We start from the raw sequence: 7,317 nt of genomic DNA, 5'->3' as shown, positions 1-7,317 counted from the left end.
AAATAAAACGATTATTTTAAAAATTGCCCCTATAGAGTTCATATATAATTATATAAATAAATAAACATACATATGTTAGAGAAATTTTTTAACAAATTGTGTGTGTAAACTAATGAATTTGGATACCACTGGTATCCAATGGAATGACTTACATGGCATGAAAGAACTTTCCTACATATATGACTTTAATTCTTGTCATTTAGAGTCTCAAAATTCACTCCCTTATAATTGTGACATATTTGCATTTCTTCAAACATTTCATGATACTACTGCCCTCCTCAGTGCTTTGTGTCTCTCTTCCCTCCTACTCGAGTGCTTCATCTACCCCGACCCCTTATTTCCCCTACCTTCTTTTTCTCACATCTTCTTTTTTCATCATTCAACACTCAGCTCAGTCCCCCTCCTTTATCTAACTTCATATGATTTTTCTCCAGAATGAATGAATCAGTTCCTGTTCTATGCCCTCCATCACTATACCCTGTATCCATGTCCATTATTGCAATTACCACACTGTTCTGACACCATTTGTTGACATAATTACGGTTTCTGTGAAAGAGAGATTACAACATATCCTCTGTTTATCTCCAGACCGAGTACAGTGTCTGGCACACAGTAAGCCCTATAAAAAAAAATTAAGGGAACTGTATTAAACCAATCCTTAAGTAGTTTTCAGATAACTGAAGTTTCATTTTTTTTGTCTCATCAGAGAAATTTAATTCAGAGACTAGGCTTGCCGGTTTTCCAAGAGACTGTGCCTGGTCAAGTTGAAGTTAAAAGAAGAATTTGTAACATGTGGTGTCTTGATTTTACAATATCTAAAAGCATCAACCGGGTTCTGGGTTGGCAATGTTTATTCCCCAAACAAAATGATTATAAGTGTGTGAGATAGACTAATATGTTAACATTATATAAAGCAAGAATGCTAGAAGTTGCATGTCATTTTTTACACTTCCGGAAACAAGTGGAACTAAGAGTCAAAGGGCTCCCAGTGGCATCTCACTAATTTTACTGAAATGTCACTTTGAAAAAGATGAATGACAAATACATGCTATACAACTATGAATACTGATGATGCACGTAGAATAGCAGGAACCCAAGTTATGTAGTCTACAAAACAACAACTAAATTTTATCTACAAGGATTGCATTTGGCATTTTGATGAGCTGTTTCTTGCCTCTGGCTATACTGTTCATTCATGGCCTTTGATGATGCATACCACCTTCCGCTGCAAGTCGAATGCATTTCAGAAGATTCTAATGATCTCTGCACCAAGGAAGAAAATACTGTGGGTGAACCAGGAAGAATTTAGAGATGAATTTTACCTGGTAATTTTTAATAAAATTTTACATCCGTGTGTGTGTGTGTGTGAGAGAGAGAGAGAGAGAGAGAGAGAGAGAGAGAGAGAGAGAGAGAGAGAGTTAGAGAGAGAGAGAGAATAGTAATGAGGCTCAGCTGCAATAATGATTGCACTAAAAAAGAACACAGAAAGCAATAGGAAATGCCCAACAGGAAATATGCTAAGGAAAACTTATTTTGTTCTCATTACTTTGACAATAAATCTTACTATTTTCCAGAAATTTGGATGGATATGATAAGCAACTATTTTTACAGTAATGCAATTATATTTGTTAAATTAGAGACAAGAAGGTCATGTAACCGCTGCTATTTTGGGTAACAATGAACAACTAAAGAGACTCATATCTATAGAAATTCCAGGCTTATTGGTCCCATTCATTTTTGTTATAGTTGAAATGAGGTAAAGACTATGTGTTCTACAAGATCATCTTAACTAAGTTATCTTACTCAATTATTCTCTTCCTAGTATTAACTTAGTTCAATTGCCTCCTTAAAACCTTTTATAATGTGCTCTGGACCACCAGGCCCTCAGCGTGCCGCCCCACCCAGAACAGACCCTTTTCTCCCCATTTTCCACCAGGCTCCAGTCAGGCCCCACAATAAAGGTGTCATGCAGCTTCTCTGGTTCCGCTCCCACTCTCGGTGGGTGGACACAGTATGGTGAGGTCAAAAAGGAACACCAACGGAGCCATAGATGGGAGTTCATACCACTATATTCTCTCTGGTGGCTGGGTTGGCGATACAGGAAGCAGGATCCACACAATCCGCAATCCACCATCTGCTTCTCTGCCAACCAACTAACCCCCTTGCAAACGTAGCCACGGCAGTTATTCAGTGGCCAATTGGCGAACCAGTTACAGCTGATGGCTAACCAGCCACAGCGGATGGCCATCTGATAACTGAGCCAGTCCCTTTCCACGTGAGGCCAAGAGCCTGGAAACTGCCCTCTGGGACTCTGTCCCCCCACGGGCCCTGCGGCTCCCTGGGGCCTGGGGCTGCGGGGCCCTCGGGTGCACTCGGCCCAGGAGAAGGCAGGCTGCACGGCGGGCCACGTGTCATGTGGGGACCACGCTCACTCCAGGCAACATGTGTTCCTGCTTCCAGAATATTTAAAAGATTCTTTAAAGAAAATGAAAAGTGAGCTTACATTTGTAAAATTGGTTAACCTATGTTTAGGGGAAAGGAGCCGTTGTACAATATGTGTGTACAGCAGCTGTTTGAAATAAAAGTTTTCAAGGAAAAACACCATTCTTGCTTTATAAATCTTTATATCATATATAAATACTATATTTATATATGTATATATATACTGTATATAAATCAATACTGTGTGTAATCATATACTGTATATAAATCAAACAGTTCAATTAGGAGGTCTGCTTCACCTTGCCACACCCATGGACCCTCTATTTTTGCTCCTCTACTATCTTAAAAAGGCTAATAAAGAGGGGGAGGTTTCAGTCTCTAGATCAAGTTGTGGTGGATGACATGTTTCCAAATTGCATCTTGTTGCTGAAACGTCCTGAACTTGAGAAGCCACTACAACACATGACAGAGGACAAAGAAGTACACAAAAAGAAATATTACAAGTACAGCAAAGAGAAGACATTAAGGTGGCTGGGGAAAAAAAAAGATTAATAAGACTATGGCAGCATTAAAAACCAGTAACATAAATGTTGGTGCCTGGGTAAAGGTTCTCTGGTCACCAGGTGTCCAGTGACAAGGAAGAGGATTATATTCATTATGCCCATGGTCTGATATTTGAATACATCCCTAAAGAATTAAGTGATGATTTATCTTAAAACTTCCAGAACCTTCAGCTTCATTGCCAAAACACTCCATCAAAGAAAGTTATCAGATGAGCCCACAGAAGCAAAAAAAAGATTGCACTAAGTTTAATACAAAAGGTTTGAAGACTGAAAAAAAAATAGCAAAATGACTGCAGTTCAGAAGGCTTTGGCTAAAGTTGACAAGAGTAGAGTGAAAAGTATTGATTCCTTTTTTGGTGTAAAAATTTTTCAAAAGTTGGAAAGATTTGCAACTTTGAAAATGAAATCTAGCAAAAATGTTTGCCTTTCACGTGTTCCATTTTTGTCCTTCCTCCATGTCACTGTACTTTTTGACCCTTAATGACCACCTTTTGAAATTAAAAAAACAGAGCAGTTTTCAGATTAAAAGAAACAAAAACCCTTTTATAATGCTATATTTGTTATACTCTTTATCTACATCTAAAATATGAATTTTCTACTTCCCACATAAGTTATATAAATGTCTAAGCACTATGTTGTACACTTGAAACTGATAGAATACTTCATATCAGCTGTAATTAAAAAATAAATTTATAAAAAGAATTTGTTATTTCCTAAAATTGACCTTTTATTGTGGTCCAAGTACAGAGTGCCCAACTATTTTTTTTAACATGTGCAAACAAATTTTAAAGCCAATATTATAACTAATAATATAAATAATCAGCATGTGCTTTTGCAGTGAATTATGTGTCCAATGAAGGAAAAACACAAGTTGTAGCTGTCATAACTTAGATCAGTGACTTTTATGTATTTTTTCCTTCGATAAAATTCTTTCATTATATGACATCTCATGTCAAAAGCCACTAAATAAAATAGATTAAAGTGGAGATTCTCTGGTGGTGCCTAACTTTATGGAGCTGGAGCTTTTTCTCCTGAGGCCTCTCACTTGTCCCAACCATGTCGCCTGAGGAGATGTTCCTAGAAATTCGATGTAAAAACTTCTGTTTTAAAGCATAAGATCTTTTAAGAGAATGAAACTAATACTTCTAGAAAACTTATTATGTGCCAGGTACTTTACATATAAGTATATTCTTATTTAATCCTCTAATCAACTCTGTAGATAAGATATTTATCTCCATATTACACCCAGGGAAGCTGAAATTCAACGACGAAGCCATTTACCCCTGCATGCTGCTCATGAGTGGTATAATTGAGATTTCAATTGACATCTGTCCATTTCAGAGGTCTACTTTCTAATCTATCGCCTGTACTTCCTAGAAAAACAAAGGAGCAGGGCAGAGGCAGCAGTGCTGTGATCAGACCCTCCTATAAGAATTTGTCTTTATATAATGATATAAACAAACAAACAAACAACTTGCTATTTTCTAAGTTAAAGACAGTAAGTCACTAAGTTGGTGAGAGTTGAGAAGTTTGTTTTGTTGGGGTCCACAGATTGGTCACAGGGTAAGCAGTTTATTTTTAACCAAAACGTGTGTGCCCAAAAACATGCTGGGCCAGGACCAGTGGTGAAGTGGTGGGGAACAATTTCATTACTGCTAAACTGTGAGAAAAATGTTGAGCAGTGGGGTTCTTAAGCCTGGTTGCCCATTAAAATCATCTGAGGAAATTTCTAAACAGAATGATGTTTTGGCCTCACACACGGATTCTGATAATTGGTAGAGGTGAGAATCTGGGCATTGGTATTTTTATAAATGATTTATAGGGTAGTTAGAGCTGATGTCAAGAAATAGCTCAGTAGGGGAAAGTTTAGCTATAGAGGTATAATGCTATCTAGGCTATGATGGAGGAAAGGTTGGAAGGCATGGGTGTGGAGATAAATAGTGAAGTTTAAAAGTGTCTTTATTTCTTTGTTGCAAAAATAGTTAGGAAACTAATTAAAGATTTTTGGAAGAGCCTTTCCAAAATTAGGTCTATATTTAAAATGTTGACAAATGTCTGAACTCTTGCTGAAGCTTCTACCTTGAATGCCTACGTGCCAAAGTTTTAAAACAGAACAAGAAAAAAAAGGGTCACCTATAGATCAAAACAATTGAATTATAAACTACAATTATGGTTTTTTATCCTTATTTCAATTGAGTTTTAGTTTTTCTAATGTGAGAATATTTTAAACATTAGAAATGCTTTTAATAATCAAATTACTTTTATTATAGAAAAAATTATCTAATGGTTTAAAAATTAGGTCATTAGCTGTTCTGAACAGATATTATTTTACATCATTAAAAGAATGAATTGTTCTGACCTTATTCATCCAACAATAATATTGGATGACAAAAAAATATTTCTTTTCATCAGAAATGTCTAAACAGTCAAAGATTAATGAAGATAATGAGTGACTAATGGATTACATACAACACTTAGAACATTATCCCATCCAAACAAAAACTACCTGAATGGCTTTTTCTCAAACACAAGCTACTTGGAAACTTTAGAAGATTTATAGAAATGTCTCCTGTTTAAGAAACTTTCTGAACCTGCTAGTGATTAGAATATTAAAAGTTAACATGGAATGCAAATAAGTGGCATAAATATTTGACTAAAAAAAAAAAAAACTAAAGCCCTTACTTTGATGAAAAACATCTAAGTCTGTAAGGAAGACTACATCTAACAAAAAACACAGCAGTTAGAATATGCTTTCTGGCCAGGATTCCTGAGCCTTTTAATGTGTGTAATGACATAAGGCAATATTTCCTAGGTTTCAAATGTGTGTATGCCAAAGATAAAAATGAGATCCCAATAATTTTTCTTTCTTTGATTCTGCCTTAGCCTCACTCTTTCATCACTTTGCCACATGTTATTAATTGTTCAACCCCATCTGTGAAAAGGACTTGCTTCTCCCAATGCCACCACCACTAATAGGAAAACCCTGAAATAGAGCCATTCCTCTGCCATTTGTTATCTTTTCCTGAATCCCTTCTTAAGAACTTCCAGCACTTGTACCACCCATGGTGAGAGGGCTAATTTTCATCCCAGATAAACATATGCTCTACAGAAACTCTTCAGGTAAATTCAAGCATCCCACAAACTCAGTGATATATTTGCTTTATAGAATTGAGTCCACCATTTTGTATCTTCTTCACTGGTATCAAAAATACAATCAAATTACACATAACAGTTAGACATTTGAAAAACTACAGGGGCCAATCAAAAAGACTTAATAAAAAACCTAATGTCTGTTTTCCTACAATATAATTCTTTTCACGTTTAATGTGATTTTTCTGAGACTTTAAACTTGGGCTAATTTAAACAACTAGAAAATTATAGTCACACACATGAAAAAGACACGCTCCAGTTTTGGTTCTCCCATTTACTAACTCTGTGTCCTTGGACAAGTCACAGCTTCTCTGAGCCTCACTTTCCTCATCAGTAAGGTGAGCATATTACACCCGGTTTCCCACTGCAAGGCATTATTGCGAGAATAAAACAATATCGTTTATGTAACAATGATTAGTAACTAATATAGTGGTATATAAATGATATTATTATTAGCATGTTGAGTGTGGCATTTTCATTTTGCACTAACTTAATGGATACACTTAAGATGCTGTTTAACTGTCCAATTGTATATATAACTGTGCTCAAAATATAAAGATTGTAAATGCCAAGAAGCAGGGGAAGCAGAGCTCCTAACATAAGAAACTATCTACTTAACAGGCATAATTTCATAAGTATTACATTTTAAACTCATTTTTAATGATTCACATTAAGAATTCCCAGAAAATTAAGAATGAATTTTTAGGTAAAAGGGTAGACAGTTATATTTATAATGTCGAGCTTAATACATTCAGTCAATGTTTGAGTTATTTTGTGAAGTTTTGGAGACTTCACATATAAGGCTAAACATATAAGCCCTATAAGTTTGTCCCCATTTCATAGGTGACGAAACTGAGACCTAGAGAAGCTAACTGACCACCCTCTGATGGAGCACTGTAAAGTGTATTTGGAGCACCAGCTCCTCATGCTGCCTACAGTCCAGGAGACCTGGCAGTGCCTTCTCAGTTTAGATTCCACCCCTACCTGATGTTAACCAATGTGCCCTTTCCTGACATATCCTGAGAGAACATTGTGTTTTGTGTTTGCAATTAGATGTTAGTTTGCATATTACTGGCACATATTATCTACTGTTACGTAATTAAACTGGAAGAAACACTCTGTGGAATGTGTGGAGTATCAGTATGACTCAAATCATCAGAAA

General features: G+C 36.1%; 1 pseudogene; it reads left to right on the top strand.

Annotated features, from left to right (window-relative positions):
• Window positions 1-1,195: 1,195 nt before the first annotated feature.
• On the top strand, window positions 1,196-3,486 carry LOC109456817 (ribonuclease H2 subunit B pseudogene; annotated as a pseudogene).
• The last annotated feature ends 3,831 nt before the right edge of the window (window positions 3,487-7,317 follow it).

Source organism: Rhinolophus sinicus, chromosome 2 (assembly GCF_057876585.1).
Source record: "Rhinolophus sinicus isolate RSI-liver-muscle chromosome 2, RSI-T2T, whole genome shotgun sequence".
In the NCBI taxonomy this organism is placed as follows: domain Eukaryota; kingdom Metazoa; phylum Chordata; class Mammalia; order Chiroptera; family Rhinolophidae; genus Rhinolophus; species Rhinolophus sinicus.
Note: the sequence above shows the minus strand (reverse complement) of the source record. Positions and strands in the feature narration are given on the sequence as shown.